Genomic DNA, 19,909 nt, shown 5'->3' on the forward strand with positions numbered 1-19,909 from the left:
TTGCCCTCTTTTTGCCTCTCTTCTTGGATAAACTTCCACCAAGTCAATGCTGCCCCTCTCAATCTAGATTTGGCTACCTTCACCTTTTGTGTCTCACTGATTCCATCACACTCAAAGTGATTCTCCAATCCCTCTATCCATTCTAGGACTACCTCTAGCTCCATTTTTCCACAAAAAAGTGGCACTCCTTCTAGGGTTTTTCCTCCTAAGGATTTAATTGCTTTAAGGAAAGGTTCTTCAGGTAGGACAAGGTCTGGTTCAGGAGTCCTATCCTCTTCTACAACTTCTTTGCCTTTCCCCTCATTGACCTTTATTGTCACTTTCTCAGTTTTGTCTTTAACTACGTCTAGTTTTCTCTCTACTTGTAATAATCTTTCTCTAAGGAGCCTATTTTCTTCTTTTTGGTCTTCTACCTTCTTGGCTAACTTTATGTTATTCACCATTCTGAGACTATTTTCTCCTAAAGATTTAGTGCCTGACATCAACTACTTTCTTCCCAAGTCTAAACTTTCTCTGATACCAATATGATAGGGATGCTACCTAGTTTACCATCAATTAAATTTCTTTGATGGTTGCTTCTATCCCTTCTCAAGTTCCAAGTCTATCCCTTTAGACTTCTAAGGGATTCCCTACATTTTGTTTGCTTATCTCACCTTCCTCAAGCTCACAAATTAAGCTTTCTCACTATGTCCTTGTAGGGGTGCAAGGCAAACACATGTGTGTTCTCTCTTTGCAAAACCACCCATCATGTTTGGTTTGACAAAGACACTCCTTCTGGTTACACAATGTCTAAGTTTCAGGCATATAGCCTTCTAGATCTTCTTCCAGTTCTTAGTAGTTTCCTTCTCCTACAAGTTATCTCCTTCAAATTACTGACACCTAGCTGGACTATGACCAAGCTCACTTAGGCTCAGTATGCAGAAATGGTGATTGCCATTTCCTGGTCTCTTTCAAATGAAAACCTCCTGTACATATCTGGCTTTGCTTGACAATCTCCAATGATCTTTTGGAGTTTCAAGTCAAAGCCATATGATTATTGAAAACAGGCAACAAAAACTGAAAGGGAAAGCTTTATTTACAAATCCCAAATTTATTCACGAGTTCAAAACATTAACTCTTCAGAATAGAGAAAAGAAACAATTACATTAACAACATCCATGAAATGAACAAAAATTAAACACTAACTGAAAACTAGAAAATGGACTTCTCTATTGCATTTCAGAAAAAAAACAAAATGTGTTCTCCGAGGCAATCAACCTCTTACAGATGCCCATTGGGTCTTTTATACATTTTCTCTTCTATTTTGAACTTCTCCTATTGGATGAGATAAATATCATTACCAACTATTTCCATTTATAACTATCTCACAGGTTCCATCAGAACATCAGGGTAACATCCAAACAAGGTTACCGATGTTCGATGACAACCTCTAACTTATCACACTTCCTATTGGGTCTTCGGTGGAACACCAAAATGGGGCTACCGATAACTAATGTCTTCACACTTCCGCTTTGCACTTTTCTATCGGGCGTTGGGATAGCAAGGAATCCCTTCTTCTGATGGCTGATGCTTTCCTCCGCTTCCTAGGCATTTCCATCGGGTCCCCTCCAAACATGTTAGCCCAATGGCTGATGCCATCTTCCTCCACTTGTGCTTTGTCATCGGGCCATCGGTGTAACACTGAAGCGTTCCTTCTGATAGTCGATGACTTACTCTGGTCCGTCCACTTTTCTATCAGGCATCAGCGCAGGTGAGAACATGATACCTGATACAACCGCTCCATGCCTATGCTTCCTCATTGGGTCATCAGGGTAGCTTAAAACTACTCACCCCGATACTCGCTAACAATACTCTGAAGCACTCTGCTCCTAATGCTTTCTCATTGGGTCATCGGGGTAATGTGAAACCGCTCCCTCCGATATCTAATGACTCCACTCCATACTCTAGCGACCTCATCAAGGTAAGTCTTGCTGATCGGGATAGGTTATGCTGATAAGGAAAATCTCAAAAACTGCCACTAAATAACCACTCAAATGGACTAGAGCTAGTCCTTATGTATGTACATGACCACTGGAAGGTCTCAAAAACCAAAACTGGTTAAGGGCATTCCAACCCTTAGGTGGTCTTGCACCAGAATACTTCTAAATCTTGAGGTGTATAGCTTTAGAATCTAATTTGATAAATGATAACTTGACCAAGTAAACCAATAAGACAACCCAAGCATAGAATGACAGATAACAGGTGTTTATAATCACTGTGAATTGACCAAGCAAATATGACAGACCTGAAAAAGATGTGCAAGAAGATAAATCTAGACCAACAGAGACAAAAATTCGTACGACAGTTTAAGCAGCTTCAGACGACAATACATACAGGCCCATACGACAAATCCCGAATCTCATATGACAAAGAACAAGTTCGTACGATAATTCCCACTAAGCAAAATGATAAACCAGAGGCCTCAGACAACAAAACTTTCTAAACCATATGACAAACAAGAAAACTTGTACGACAAAAATTTCTAAACCATACAACAAACAAGAAGGATTGTACGACAATACACAATCTCATACGACTGAAGACAGAACAGTGGTAAAAAATGTTGTTTGGATAGATTTTTGATCATTGAAGTTTGATATTTTGCTTCTATTTTCCAGTTTTAAATGTCCGATTTTCTATTTTAGGTATGAAGACACAAAAAACACGTGATATGATAAGCGACCTCAAGCACATTATGGTACCTAAAGAAGTTGGTTGAGAGAGAAAAACTTTGCTTGCAAGCTTAGGTACACACCCAATAGCTAATCAGAATACGACCATCGAGTCTCACGCAATGGATTCTCAATGTCGTATTATTCGACTCCAAACGCTAATGGGGGCATGATATGGCAAGTGTCTTGGGAGAGTTACTATCTCTTTTGTACAAAGATTATCAGCCTTTTAGAGGTGAATCAGGTAGCTTCTAATTTAATTGGAACTAGTAAGGGATCCGTTTGGTGCGTCGCAGTATAAACTCAATTAAGAGGTCTCCCAGCCTTGAAAACCAAGGTTTGATATACCTGAAGGTACAGAGGAGAGCTATTCCCGAGCACTGTCGTTGACTTGATTTTCATCAAATCACATTTATTTTATAGTGGGTTGGAGTACTTGGCGTTAGCCATTCCCACTTGGGTCGTTCCTGTAATTTTAAACCCTAGGTATGTTAATCAGATTTATATAATTGATTATGCCCTAGGTTGTAATCAGATTTGCAGTATTTTATTAGGCCAACATAAATTAAATATGCCCTAGATTGTAATCAGATTTGCAAATTAATAAGGAAGAAGGTGAATTCATCCAGACTTATGCGAATTTGTGCAAGATGACATAGGTGGTGTTGTAAAACTTGAAGGACATAGAAAGAGCAGATCTGCTACACAAATAGATCAGGTCTGACAGAAAAGCTAAGTATTGTAATTGTGCATTTAAGAGGAGAATATATAATTTGACCTGTGGGTCTTTCATGCTGGGTTTTTCCTCCTTGGAGGTTTTCCCAAGGTATGCTTGTTTGTCTACTATTTTATTTTTGATTTATGTTGGCTTATTAAATACTGCAAATCTGATTACAATCTAGGGCATATTTAATTTATGTTGGCCTAATAAAATACTGCAAATCTGATTACAACCTAGGGCATAATCAATTATATAAATCTGATTAACATACCTAGGGTTTAAAACTACATGGTATCAGAGCTAAGGTGTCATTAACTTTTGATTTTAGCAAATCAATTGTTGCATATAGCTATTGTTTGTTTTCAGATTAAAGATGTCAGGTTTGAAGGCTGAAGATAGACTTGAGGGAGCCATTGTTTTTGCTACTTGGAAAGTTTGTATTCTATTGATCCTTGAAGAGAATGATCTACTGAAATTTGTAGAAGAAGAAAGGCTGTCTTCTCTAGAAGATGCTGAAGAGCTGAAACTATTCAAGAAAGATTCCCTCAAGGCTAGAAGGATCATAATTGAGTCCATCAAGAATCATCTTGTCACTATCATATCAAAGTTTGTATCTACCAAAGAAATGATCAAACACTTGGAAGGGATGTATGAAGTCAACAATCTCAGCAGGGCCCTTGCCCTAAGACAACAACTTCTACACATGAAAATGAAAGAAGAAGAGTCAATCATAGCCTACTTCATGAAGTTCAATGAACTAAAGGACAAGCTAAGGACTCTTGATTGCCAAATCTCAGATAAAGATCTTGTTATGATTGCATTAAATGGTCTACCTGATGAATGGGAACCATTCATTCATAGCATTGGTGGAAGAGCCGATCATCCCAACTTTGAGCATCTTCAATCTGATTGCATCAAAGAGGAATCTCGAATTGAGGTAAGAGGAAAACTCAAGAACTCTCTCAAAGATAATCATGTTCTCTTAACTAAATCTAGGAAAGGTGGTCATTAGAAGAAAGAGAAGAGAAGCAAAGATTTTAGATCCTCCTCCTATGATCCAAGGAAAAAGTCAAGAGATTCCTCTCACATTCGTTGCTTCAGATGTGACAAGTATGGTCACTATGCTAGAGATTGTCAGAATGACCCAAAGGAAAGGGAAGCCAACTTAAATGAAGTTGTTGAACAAAGTGAAGACTACCTTCTTATCTCTGCTCTTTCTAGCAATGTTCCTATGGACAACAATACGTGGATACTTGACAGTGGTGCCTCCAGACACATCTCAGGATTTCATGAGCATCTCTTAGATCTGATTGAAAAAGACACCAATCTTCATGTAGTAATCGGTGATGATGCTCAATACTTGGTAAAAGGTTTCGGTACTACCTCTTTAAAACTAGATTCTGGTATTTCCTTACAACTCTATGATATTCTCTTTGTACCTGGTATTAAAAGAAATCTTATTTCCATTTTGGCTTTAGAAGATAAGGGTTTGCAAATAGCATTTTCTGAAGGGAAAGTACTCGCTTGGCCTAAGAAATCTAATTTCAAGTCTGCTCGTATTATTGGAAATAGATGTGATAGTTTATATAAGCTTGTAGCTAATCCAATTCAAGCTCTCATTCATGAGACCCCTGAATCATGCGAGCTATGGCATAGAAGATTGGGTCATCTTCACTTTCAAGCTCTTCCCACTCTCGGTAAAATGGTCAAAGGTATGCCTAAACTCAGTTTATCTCATGATGATGCTTGTAAAGGTTGTGCAATGGGTAAGAATGTAAAGAATCCCTTTCATAAAAGCAATAGTAGGGCTAAAGAAAGGTTAGAGCTTATTCATTCAAATTTATGTGGTCCTATGTCTGTAGCATCTCCTAGCGGTTTCTTATATTATGTTATCTTCATAGATGATTTCTCTAGGAAAACATGGATCTATTTTCTTAAAACTAAAGAGTCTGAAGAAGTCCTAAATAGATTTAAAGAATTCAAAGCCTTAGTTGAAAATACTACAGGAAATTGAATTAAATGTTTGAGGTCTAACAATGGAGGTGAATACACCTCAGGTAGCTTCTATGACTTTTGTGTTAAAGCAGGAATTAAGAGGGAGTTCTATGTTCCCTACAACCCTCAGCAAAATGGAGTTGCTGAAAGAAAGAACAAGACCATTGTTGAAGCTGCAAGAGCCATGATACATGATCACGACTTGCAACCTTTTCTATGGGCAGAAGCATCCAAAATTGCAGTTTATATTCAGAATAGATGTCCTCATCGCGTCCTAAAGGATGTGACACCTGAAGAAGCCTTTTCATGAATCAAACCTAACATCAGTCACCTAAGGATATTTGGAAGCCCTGTGTATGTTCATGTGCCTAAAGAAAAGCGAACCAAGCTAGATCCATCTGGAAAGAAAGGAATCCTAGTAGGATACAACGAATCTTCCAAAGCCTTCAGGATCTACATTTCAGGTCAAAGGTATGTTGAGGTAAGTAGAGATGTAATTTTTGAAGAAGATATTTCTTTCAAAAGATCTAAAGGTTCATTAACCAACAATAATGATATGATGATGGAAAAACAAGATTCAATAGTTGATGCTAACCCTGAGTTACAGGAGGAGTCTACTGACCTTCCAGATCGGGAAGTTCAGAATGACCCATCAGAACCCATGCAATCTACCAATATACCTCAGGATATTGTGGTTTGCAAGAAGAGACCACTTTGGGTTAGAAATATGATTCAAGATGCTGAAGGGTTTGCTGCTCCCAGAGGAACCTTCAAAAATAGCAAGAGTTTCCAAAATCACGCCAACTACATTTCTGTGATGTGCAATATAATTGAGTCTGAACCCCACAATATCGGAGAAGCTATGTCCCATCATGCTTGGAAATTAGCCATGGATGAAGAGTATGGGTCTATCATCAAGAATGATGTCTGGGACATTGTACCTAGACCCAAAGGTAAGTCTGTCATTTCCTCTAAATGGTTGTTTAAAATTAAACATAATGCTGATGGTCGTATTGAAAAATATAAAGCTAGGTTTGTAGCACGTGGTTTTTCTCAAAAAGAAGGAATAGATTATGAAGAAAGCTTTGCCCCTATTGCTAGATATACTTCTTGATGCCCTCCTAAATGACACAATTGTTAGTTCAAGATCAAACAATACAAAACACACAAGATGTTAGAGTTAGTCAATCAAAAACCAAAACAAATGAAGGCATACCAAGAGAGATACTAAAAACACATGCTAATGAATCTAACTAAAGAAGTAAAACAATGAGATATCTCCAACTATCCCATAGCATGATATTAGCTCCTTCTCCCTTGTTCCTCTCCTCTCCAAGTTCCAAAATAGTGTAGCTCTTAGCAGCTTTTTGCACTATGGATGCTTATGGAGGATTGAGATTGTAGTATAGCTCCAAACATGAAATGAAAAGCTATTACTATGCTATTGATGCTAAAATGATTGATTTTACCAAAAAGACAAGATTTTAGTTATGCTATGCTTAAATGCTCTCTAAAATGGCTATAGTCTAAATGCATACAAGTTTTTAGGATCTGGATTATGAAGGAATGGGTTCTATTTATAGGAAAAATGGAGCAATGGATGGTTGAGATTGAGTAATCTCAACAAGGGTCAGGATTGAATGATTTCAAATCCATGTGAGGGCTTTCAACCCAATCCCAAGATGACAAGTGTCAATGTGAGATAGGTTGAGAGGAGAGGGAATAAGCATTAAATGCCTGACATGACTTTGGGATTTTGAGTCAAGGTTGGTTGAATGAATAAACTCTTTATTCAAAGAATAAAGCTTTTATCCAATGGATAAATTCTTGTGCAAATGTGAAATGGATGAATATGGTCAAAACAATAAATGTTTGGGGAGACAAGATTGAAATAACCATAAATGGTTATGTAAGAGACATAAATGGTCATGTAAGAGCCATTAGTGGTCTTGGAAGACTTTGGGGGTTAATTTGTTGAACACACAAAGCATTAAATGCTTTTCAAAGACTTTGGAGTTTTTGAGAAGTGACTCCATTTTGCTTAGGAATGTGACAATAATTAGGGGATGGATTAGGTTAATTAGGAAGGGGTTAGAAGAATCTAGAAGGGGATTAGATTTTGGAAGTGGATTTGGTGGGTGAGGGAAAATAGGATTTTATTAAAAATAAAAATTCATTTATTTCAATAAATGTGTGCAAGTTGCATTTGTAGGAAAATGCAAGTGGGGTGGGGATAATGATTTAAATAAATGTTTTATTTAATTTATTTAAAAGAGGAAAAGGGGATTTAATTAAATAAATTGATTTTATTTATTTAATTGATTTGAATTGGATTTAATGAATTAATTAAAATAAATTGAATAATTTATTTAATTAATAGAAGAATGTTTGGGGATGAATTAATTAAATATTAATTTAATTAATTGGTGGCTAGTGGATTTTTAATCAAATAAATACGAAATATTCATTTAATTAAAATGGACAGATTTATGTGACTACATTTGCCCCTCTTTGAGACGGTGCAGTTTATCGCATCGTTTCAAAGAAAGAAAAACTGGTGTGAAGAAATGCCCCATAAAATGTAAATTTAATGGGTGGTATGTCCCCTCGAGAGATGGGCCGAAAAATTTCGAAAAATCGGGCGATCTCTCGAAAAAGAATGAAAATTGGCAGGATGGTAGAAGAGAAGAAGTTAGGTATACTGGTGGAAAATAGAAGAAATCGGGGGAAACAGGGAGAAATGGGAGGCTTGGGAAGTTCACGGGGACCACGGCGATGAGCAAGGCGAAGTGACGGTGACAGCGGGGGGGTATAAATGGGGTGAAAGGGGTGAAAACAGGATCATTTGTGACCGCGACCAGTTGAAAACGATAGCTCTGACAGTGACATTTTGGAGGAGCAAGGAGGAGCTACGATGCCGTTTCCGATCACCGAGCACCGATTTGAGCGAGTCCGCCGGTACCAGCGCCCAGCCGACTATGGACTAGCGGTACGCAAATTCGAAAACTTCCTTTTTATGCATTTTTAGTAGGTTTTTAGCTGAGTCAAAGTCAAGTCAGAGCAAGAGCGCTGGAACTAGGTTTTTAGCGCTTTTGCTCCATGAATTAGCGCTATTATGCCGCAATAGCGCTTTTGTAGGCTAGTTTGAGTGCTTTTGCGATTAATTAGCGCTTTTGTAGGCAAGTTTTAGCGCTTTTTACAAATTAGCGCTATCGTAGGGTTAATTGAGCGCTATTGGCTTGGAATAGCGCTATTGTATAGCGTTTTTAGCGCTTTTAGTTTTTTAGCGCTATTGTATGGCAGTTTTAGCGCTATTGATGTGGTTGTAGCGCTATTGTGTATATTTAGCGCTATTGTAGATAAAATAGCGCTTTTGCTTTAGGATAACGAGATGCCCCAGTTTCGGACAAAATAAATCTCTAGATGACTAACGATTGATGGATGGCGAGGTGCAGTGGGAGTTGTTTTGAACTATAGCAGCCCGATGAGACTTAGGTCATTTGTTAGGATAAATGCCTGTTGAAGTCTAGGCGGCCATGATTGCTTACCTGTTGAGACCCGAAGATAATTGATCAAAGTATTGCGAGCGCCACCCCGTGACACAGGGATTGCGAGATCGATTGACACAGATAGAGATTGATTGTATTGCGGCTACTGGCCTCTACGAGGTGATGCATATGCCCGTGATTTGGATGAATCACGGCCTGATTACAGCATTAGTAGAGCGATGGCACAGTGAGACTTGCACATTCCATCTGGCTTAGGGAGAGATGACGGTGACATTGGAGGACGTGTGGCGTATCCTCCAGATTCCGATTCGGGGAGAGCTGGTCACATATGATCGATCCTGGGGGACAGTGTCTTGCCAGAGGATTTTTGATGAGGACGTATTCATTGATGATGGGTCGATTGCCTGGGAGGATATAGCGGCACTATATGAGCCCCTTCTAGCAGTTTTGGCAAGGATTGTGGGAGGACTTCTGTGTCCAGACAGGCGGTCACATGGATTGGTGGTCGGGTGGGGACAGGTTATAGAGATGATGGTGATAGAGGGGACCCGATATGCCTGGGGGCCGTGCGTGTTAGCGCACATATATCAGGAGTTACACGAGGTAGTGTACAGAGGGAGAGGGTCTCTAGCAGTGGGCATGACGTTGCTACATGTGTGGGCATGGGAGCATTTACCAGTGACTCGACCAGTGAGTCTGAGATTCCGAGTGGTGGACTAGCCCTATATGTTTATGTATAGTGGTATGATGAGCCAGCCCCACTTGGGGAAGCTAGAGTGGTGGCGGCGAGCATTAGATGATTTGGATGCAGTGATCTGGCGGCCATACTTGGAGTGTGAGCCATGAGAGGATGATGCGGAGGCACTACCGTATTGCTTCATGACCCGATTCCTCATTGGGAGGACCTCGTATCATGTAGAGAGACAGGTGTCGGGATGGGTGATGAGGCAGTTTGGACGGCAGCAGGGACTACCGAGTGGATCAGGGGAGTATGCACGAGTGATCCAAGAGCGGTATGCATGGGGTCCAGTGCTACCGTATGATCAGGCACTGGCAGAGTTTCAGACACTGCAGGCGAGGCCATGGGACTTACGACCAAGGGTCATGGATGCAGGTGTGATAGCAGAGTATACACAGTATCAGGCGACGCACCCGATCCTGCGGATATCAGACCCAGCTGAGCCGATCCCAGCATTTGAGGATGAGAGAGGACGAGGACGAGGACGGAGAGCAGGAGGTCGAGGAGTAGGAGATGGAGGAGGAGGAGATGGAGGAGGAGGAGGAGGAGGAGGAGGTGGTGGAGGTGGAGGAGGTGGAGGAGGTTTGGGGATGTCGAGGCAGCGGAGAGGGAGAGGTGGACTACCTCTGCAGATATCACAGGGACCTTTGATGCAGGGAGGAGTGCAGCTGAGTGGGAGGGGGATGGAGAGAGAGATTCCGATGGCTACAGGTGCAGGGGAGGGTGGTGCAGGGGAGGGACCTAGTGGTGGGGGTGATACAGGTGTGGCAGCCATGGACATGGGGGAGGGAGCTACTAGGGATCTGCGGGAGCACATGATAGGTTATTTGCAGACTCGTGTAGAGAGATTAGAGGTGGAGGTAGCAACTAGAGATGTGCAGCTATTTGCACGTGAGGCAGAGCTGACATTGGTGCTGCGGGAGAGAGATACTGCAGTGGAGAGATTGGCGGAGCTGCAGGAGAGAGTCCAAGCTGGAGTAGGAGCACAGGGGCCTTCAGGGGAGATTATGAGGCAGTTTGGGCGAGCACAGGCTGAGATAGAGTACTGGCGAGGTTTATATGAGCAGGTGGTGCCATTTAGTCAGCGAGCTCTCAGTTATACCCAGATGCGACAGACGAGATCCGAGCGATCACAGAGGATGCAGAGTAGTGGGGGAGTGATGGGTCCGTTGAGGCGGGATAGATCAAGAGATGCAGGAGGGAGTGGGGGTTCGATGAGGCCTCCACGGAGAGATGGATCAGGTGGTGCAGGTACCAGCGGTGGAGTAGGTAGAGGTGGGGCAGGTACAGCATCTGGTCAGAGCGGCATTTGAGAGAGCATTTTTGCATACATGTATTGTATCATTGTCTATTTTTGGACTGTATCTTGGATGGCTCTTGGTAGCCGATTTTGTAGACTTCATTGTACTCTGATATATGAGTTGATATATATGAGGAGATCCCATATTGTGATGATTATGCATGTGATGATGTATGGATGTTTATGCATGATGATGATTTATTTCTTAGATGGATATGTGTACATGTATGCATTTGATGAGATGTTTCTTTTATGCATGTTTTTATGATGATTTATGATGTGAGATACTGACATATGAATGCAGGTTTATATGTGTATGATGTATTTGATTTGTGATGTAATGCTTTATGTACGGAATGCCATGATGATATATACTTATGCTTTGATGTATGAACAGGATTTATGGTGTTTCCTATTGCTATGCAATGATAAGATGATTTATGTGATGATGTTAATGCAATGGTTTAGATGAATGATTTTATGTATGGATATGCATCTAGATGTGTTTTAGATGAATGTAATATGGAGAAACAAAATGTAAAGTATAAATGTGTATATGATGATGTGGTAAATGAATGTAAATGGATAAACAAATGTAAAGTACAAGTGTTTATATGATAATGTGTAGAATGAATGCATACATAAAATGGATATATGAAATGGTATGAACCAATGTTTTGTAAACAAATGTTTTTTTATGATTCTAAATGCTTTTAAATATGTTTGTAAGTACAAATGATAATGGGATGATACTATAACTAATATTCGTAATAACTGTACCTTAATACAATTAAAAAGAGGATAATGAATGCGATGTGAAATGAATCCTAAAATGAACATAATAAGATGCTTATTAATGAATGAATGAATGCACTTTGTAACTAAATGGATAAATGGATGTGTGTAATAATAAGTTGATAAGATGATAATGGATAATTTACACTGGATGAAATGCTTAGTAAATGATTTAAAACAAACAAAGACAATTTGATCTCATGAATGAATCTAATTATTGATGATTGATGCAATGATGAAAATGATTTTACTGCAACTAATGTCAATAATGAACTTATATGCAATGTTTATGTTTAAAAATGACATGAATGGACGCAATGCAAGATGCACCTAAATGCAAGGATGATATGATCATGAGGAATGCAAGGTTTTTAAGACTTTGCATGATGCATTGATGATGTATCAGAGTACTCGGTCGTGATTGTATCCAAGACCAGCTTTTATTAATCATTTTTGCATGTAAAAGCCTACATATGAATGAATGGATGGGTGATATGCAACAGAATGCAAGATATAAACGGATGAGGTGAAATGATGATCCATAGTGCTCTATTTTCATCATTGAGCTTTAAAATGTTGGAAGAGAATACAAGCATCTTGACACAATGATTCAAGATGACCTGAGTATTTCTTTCATGGATTTTAATATAGCAAGTTAATACAAACGACTTGATATAAGGGTCAAGTCGACCAGAGTATTGCTTGCGGAACAGACAAGGATTATCTCCTTTCATGCATGACTTGGATCGTCCTCCTTGATCTTAGGTTGATCAGATCCTGAGACAAGTACATACCGTACTAAGAAAATAAAACCTTTATCCAATTTGGAAGAAGAGGAATCAAAGAATGAGCATTGTACCTGCAACCAAATAGTATATTTACATAAAGAATAAAGAATAAGGATCCTTGGTAATGGTTCATGCTCATATGGTCGAGGTATACGCTATAGTCAGCAAGCCGTAGTGATCTATGACTGCATTTTGCATAAGATCACATAGCTTGGTGAACTTCCCTCATAGACACCATTAGTACATGCCCCAGAACTTCATCGGAAATAATGCGTAAATGATACAAAATAATGCTGCACGATCCTGATACAGATAAACGAATGAGTGTACTCACAAATCAACCAAGTATTTGATAGCTTAACATAATTTTCTTGTCAAAGAAAATGTCATCTTGTCTTTGTTTTGATAAGGAAGGATGCATCCTTGTTGAAGACAGTTTGATTGTTGATGTGGATTGTGTGGCCGTGTGGTAAGTGGTCATTTTGTGAGTATTTGTCAATGTTTATTTTGTATCTGATCGGATGAATATGTACAAGGTGTTGTCATGTTTTTGGGTGATTTTTGATGGGTTTTGTCAATGTTTTTGGGTTTTGTGAGTCATTTTTGAATGTTTTTATTATTTTCTGATGATTGCCTGAATGAAGAGCATAATGATATATAAGACAATGTAGAATCCACTTCCATCACTTAGGATAAGGGTATTGCCCCCAGTTTGTAGACTTGACTATGAAAAGGTGGGATGCTAGACGTATGGAGTACCTTCTTAATTGCAGATGAATAACAAACCATGGCTTTGGATGGATGGATGTATGTGTGCATGAATGTGATCGCAACGAGCCTAAAAGATACTGGAGCCATTGCCCTTACGAGTGGCGTCTGTTTGTCAGGTTTTCACCATCGCACTTACCCAAGGTGCCACCGGAGTGGTTGTTCACCGTTTGGATGCATGATTTTTCTTTACTTTTTTTTTTTTTTTTTTTTTGTATTTTCTTCAGAACATTTTTTGAATGTTTTTGGTATTTTCTGATATGCAAGGGAGCCTGATGCCTTGTACACCTTAGGTATAAAACCGTTTGAGGTGCATGCTATTGATTAGATCTGCGAGCGGTTCTCCATCTGATGTAGCCAACTGATATGCCCCGGACCCGAACACAGCAGTGACAACATATGGGCCCAGCCAGTTTGATTCAAACTTGCCTTGATGTTCTCTGTTTGGTTGGTTGCGAGGATTCTCTCGAAGAACAAGATCACCTACCTCAAATGTACGAGATCTTACTTGGTGATTGTAGCTTCTACTCATGCGCTGCTGATAGGCTTTGAGGTGATTGTATGCCGCTTGTCGCTTCTCATCTAGTAACTCCAAGTCCTGAAGATGAGATACTCTGTATGCTTCATCATCGATGAGTTTATGCAAGGAAACTCGTAATGATGGTATCTCAACCTCAATAGGTAAGATAGCTTCGGCACCATAGACCAATGAATAAGGAGTTGCCCCTGTAGGGGTCCGAATGCTAGTTCGATATGCCCATAGGGCTGGATTCAATTGAACATGCCAATCACGACCGGCATCATTGACTGTTTTCTTTAGGATCCTCAATATGTTTTTATTGGATGCTTCGGCCTGACCATTGCCTTGTGGGTAATAGGGAGTGGAAAAGTGGTGTTGGATATGAAATTTCTCACAAAGGTCACGGACATCCTGATTTTTAAAAGGAAGACCATTATCTGTGACGATGGACATGGGTACACCATACCGGCAGATGATGTAGTTGAGGATGAATGAGGCGATCTGCTTGCCGATGACTTGGGTAAGTGGAACAGCTTCGATCCACTTTGTGAAATATTCGGTGGCGGTAATAATGAATTTATGGCCATTGGATGAAGATGGATGAATTTTACCCACAAGGTCGAGGCCCCATTGACAAAAAGGCCATGGTGTCGTGATTGGTTGCAGTTCCTGTGCTGGTGCATGTATTAGGTCGCCATGAACTTGACATTTTTTGCATTTCCTGACAAAGTAGTAGGAATCCTTTTCCATAGATGGCCAATAGTATCCAGCTCGCATGAGTTTCTTGGCTAGTGATGGACCACTTGAGTGAGTCCCGCAAATTTGCTTCATGTACCTCTTCCAAAGCCTTTGTTATCTCATCTTGTTCCAGACATCAAAGAAGAGTACCATCAAGACTACGTCGGTATAGGGTTTCGGCAATAATGGTATATCGAGCAGTTTGGCGAATGAAGGTTTTTCGTTGGTTATTTGATTAGTCGAGAGGAAGGGTGTGATCGCGAAGATAGGTGTAGAACTCACCGTACCATGGGGATTCGAAACCGACAAGGTGACATATCATTTCGGATTCGGGGATATCATAAGCGGGGATCCAAAGCTGTTCGACCAAGAACTCATAGCGTGTTGAATTCTGTGGAAGATCTAGGAGAGATGCGATAGTAGCCATGGCGTCAGCAGCTCGATTCTGATCTCTTGGTATCTGCTCAAAAGTGATAGTAGTAAATGATGTCTTTAGAGTGTCCACCATTTGCTTGTATGGCATGAGTTTATCATCCTTGGTCTGATATTCATCTGTTGTTTGTCGAATGACCAGTTGGGAATCGCCATATACTTGCAGTTCTTTTAATTTCCATTGTATGGCTAATTTGAGTCCTGTGATCAAGGCCTCATACTCTGCTATGTTGTTTGTGCATGGAAATGTGAGCCTGTAAGACTTCAGGATGCTATCACCTTGAGGTGTGATAAACAGAATGCCTGCCCCCGAGCCGTGCCTAGTGTATGAACCATCAAAATATAGTTTCCATGGCTGTGCTTCTGTGATCATGAATATCTCTTCATCTGGAAAATTGGAAATGAGGGGATGATCGCCTATGAGTGGTGCATCGGCCAACTAATCTGCAATGACTTGCCCTTTGATAGCTTTACGGTCCACATACTCAATATCAAATTCACTTAGAATCATCACCCATTTGGCCAAGCGACCTGTCAATGCTGCTTTGCTGAGTAAATACTTGAGTGGATCAATTTTTGCGATGAGTTGTACCTTGTGTGTTAACAGATAGTGCCGCAATTTAGTGGCTGCCAGGATTACTGCTAGGCAAGCTCGCTCAATAGGTGTGTAATTGAGTTCATAGCCAACCAGTGTGCGAGAAATGTAGTATACAACACACTCTTTGCCTTCTGCATTATGTTGTGCCAGTAGTACACCCAATGCTGTACTTGTTGCTGAGATATAGAGCAATAATGGTCTACTTGGATTTGGTGGCATCAGCAATGGTGGATTCATGAGATAGTCTTTAAGCGCCTGAAATGCTTGCTGGCATCTGTCATCCCACTGAAAGCGGATGTTCTTGTGTAGCAGGTGTGTGAATGGGTGACACTTATCAGCCAATTGTGCAATGAATCTGCGGATAGATTGAAGTCGTCCTTGTAGTGTTCTTAGCTGACTGATATTCTTTGGAGGTGGCATGTCCATGATTGCTTTAACCTTTGCTGGATCGACCTCAATGCCTTTGCTTGAGACAATGTATCCTAGAAGCTTCCCGGAGGTCACTCTGAAGACACATTTCTTTGGGTTGAGTCAAACATGGTATTGTTCCAGTCTATCAAAGATTTGATCTAAGATATGGAGATGTCCTTCTCTTGTGAGTGATTTTGCTAGTAAATCATCCACATAATCTTCCATCATAGTATGCATCATGTCATGGAAGATGGTGGTCATTGCTCGTTGATAGGTCGCTCCTGCATTCTTTAGACCAAAAGGCATTACATTCCAGCAGTATGTGCCCATGGACATGTGAAGGCTGTCTTATGTTGATCCTCTGGTGCGATCTTTATTTGATTGTATCCTGAAAAGCCATCCATGAGTGAAAGCATGGCATGTCCTGCTGTCAGATCCACTATGATGTCGATATTTGGTAGGGGGAAGTCATCCTTTGGACATGCCTTATTCAGATCTCTGAAGTCAGTACATATGCGGATGCCCCCTTTTGGTTTGCCGACTGGCACAATGTTGGAGATCCATTCTGCATAATCAATTGGTCTAATGAAACCAACATCCAGGAGTTTCTTGAGTTCTGTTTTGACTAGCACTGCAATCTGAGGATGCATTTTATGAAGCTTTTGCTTGACAGGTTTGGCTCCTTCTGCGACGGTGAGGTGATGCATGACTAAATCAGGATCAAGCCCAGGCATGTCTGCATATGACCATGCAAAGTTGATCTGACGCTTCTGGAAGAATTCTATAAATTGAGGCTGTTCCTCTGGAGTGAGAAGAGATGCCAGATGTATGATATGAGGGTTTTCAGGAGTCCCCACATTGTATTCTTTGGTTTCCTCGATAAGAATCGTTGATCGTTCCTGTTGTGTACTAGCAGGGAGAATGTCAAACCCTTCATCCTCAAGTGCCTCAGAGAGGTTTTCACCGTTGGATACGCTCTTTCTTTTTACTTTTGTTGGATCAAACAGTGCCACAGTGTGGTTTTCACTGGAAGATCCATGTTTTAATGTTATATTTTTGCAGCTGAAGGGTTTGGCATCTGCCCCGAAGTATGCTGCGCTATTAAGTTCAATGGTGAATCCAGCTTTGTAATCCCCGCTTGGTAGATTATCCCTTAATTCTAAAAAGTTAATGATAGCCTCATCGTTTTGGAAGAGGTCAAGACATGGGGGATTTGGTTGGTTCCATTCGATGAGTTCAGGGTGGATAATGGGCATTACTTCATCGATTAAGTTAAGTGCGGGAGATGTATCAGTGAGGGTTAAGACAGTGTGGTGAAGGTCGTTGATGGTACTCTCCCTATCAGAATCCGGCGTAGGATGAGATGTAGGGTCTGTGGAAGATGTTTCCAGCTCAGGTACCCAAGTGGTCTTTATTTGTGCTTCTTCGTAAACAGGAATGTCTTTGCGTGGTGGAGGTGGTGACGTGTCTTCCTCATCTGAAGTGTTAAGCTGTACAGAATCAAATTCCCACTCATGTGAGTCGGTCTCTGAATCACTTTCCAGCATCCGATTGCTATACCATACTGGGATGTCTTTTGAGTTGAATACTGCAGGCGTGACTGGTTTATGTACTTTTGAAGTAATCGGTGCTGTAGGAACTGTGATGGTGTTTAAAGGTTTTGTCACTGGAAGCATTGGCAGTGTTGATTTAGTGGCTTCTGTTGGAATGGCTGGTGCCATAGATGCTACTGTGGGTTCCAATATAGTTGCGGCTACAAATGGTTTTGCTGATGGGATTTCCGCTGTGGATGGGATTACTGGTTCGATTGGTGGGATGTTTGGCACTGGTAATGGTTATGGTGAAGTCATGAGCCTCGATGGGGCAGTGGCAATATTGCTTGATGGTGCTTTGATTATGAAAGGCGTCCTCTTTATAGTAGGTGGGCAAAATGGTTTGCTGGGTTTTCCTTTGAATCTGAGTTTAGGCAGGACTTCTTTTTCAAAGCCTAGGCCTGTATTACCTTTGGGCTTGAACTCTGGCAGCAGTGGTTCGTGTCGTCCTTGTTTGCAGGACCCCAAAGCACTCTGACCATCATACCCCATTCTTTGCATAATGAGGAGGCCTTTACCATACTGTTTCGTAGGAAGCATATCTTGCGGTTTATCAGTGGTAACGGGATCTTTATAGATCCAGTCCGCTAGGTCCTCATCTTGTGTTTCTTCCTCTTGACTCTTTCCAAGGATGAAAGGCGTCAAGGCATATGCGGGCGTGACTATGGATTTTTGGAGCAACTGCTAGGGTTTACCATGTGTTCTAGGAGAAGTGGGCATTTGTCCCACACAAAAGAGCTGACTCAAGTTGTATTCTCCAGGACCTTCCTCTGCTACTTTCATCTTTAGCTTTTCTTGCTTGGGTATAGGGGTGTTAGAACTGGCAAGAGAGGCAGGATTTACATATGATGTGGAGGAAATGGCTTCCCGATTATTAGGAACAGTAATCTCTGGTTGATGGCTGATATTATGGCAAAAAGCAAAGGGATTTGCATCACCCAGGATTGTGATCTCTACACCATTATGTGGGAACTTGATACATTGATGGTAGGTAGATGGAACGGCTTGCATGGCATGTATCCAAGGTCTCCCTAATAATAGATTATATGGTAGAGGAAGGTCCAGAACCTGACAAATGATATGCTTTATCACAGGGCCAACCCGGATTGGTAGTACCATAGCCCCTTTGGATGAACGCTCTGCATCATCATAGGCCTTGATGGTGATCTTCTTGCGAGGATCCACTGATTCTATTGCATATCCCAGTGCTTTGACCAACTGTAGTGTACAAATGTTTAGGCTGGCTCCATTATCTATCAAGACTCGCTTGATCCGATGCTGGTTGATAAATCCTTCGATGTGGAGTGAGGCGTTATGAGGTTGTTGGAAAGAAGAGTTGTCACTTTCAGAAAAAGTGAGACAAGGTGATGACTTTAGATTTCCAACCATGGCTTGAAACTGGTCCGTATTAAGGTTTGCAGGGACTGATGCTTTTTGAAGTGCTTGATCCAAGATAGTCTTATGTGATGGTGATAGGCGCAATAGCTCTAAAATGGATATGAGCGCAGGGGTTTTATCTAATTGTTCCACAAGGTTGTACTGCTTTGGGATGGAGGTGGTGCCTTGTGGAGCTGCCTTGATGGTGACCTTGCCACGACGTGTAACAACATTGCAATTAGAGTTGGGATTTTTAAAGGTTATAGTTGCAATTTGTTCACTGGCATCATACAGGTGATTTACAGTGTAGTTATACGCAGCCTGCGTATAATCAGTGGTATCAGTGCCTCGCTGGGACGTGGAAGGACCCCTTTGATCTTGTGATGGAAGTGGATTCTTGAACATCTGATGATCATTATTGGTTGTTTTTGGGTCATGTCCTTCAATCTCAATTTCTCCTCGATCAATAAGATCTTGAATGAGATCTTTCAATCGGTGACAATTACTTGTCTTGTGTCCTCTTCCTTGATGAAACTCACAGTGTTCAGTATCTCGCCACCATGCTTGTTTGACCTGAGGTTCATAGTTGGATAGCTTAGGTAGAGTGATCAAATTCTGAGAAATGAGTTGTCGCATCACTGTTTCAATGGGTTCCCCTAAGGGAGTGTATGTGCGTTTTTGTTTTTGTGGACGAGGTCTTGGTTCATCCTGAGATGTGATGCGACCTTGATTAGGAAGAACATTTGTGTTATTTTGAGGTGGAGGATTTTGTCCTGCAAATCGAACCATAGGTTGTGCATTTTGGATAGTTCGAGCATCCACAACCCCATCATTGACGATATTTTTATTCTTGTTCCAGAAGTTTGGTTTATCACTATTGAAGCGCGGGCAAGGACCATCTTTTGGTTCATTAAA

Source organism: Cryptomeria japonica, chromosome 1 (assembly GCF_030272615.1).
Source record: "Cryptomeria japonica chromosome 1, Sugi_1.0, whole genome shotgun sequence".
In the NCBI taxonomy this organism is placed as follows: domain Eukaryota; kingdom Viridiplantae; phylum Streptophyta; class Pinopsida; order Cupressales; family Cupressaceae; genus Cryptomeria; species Cryptomeria japonica.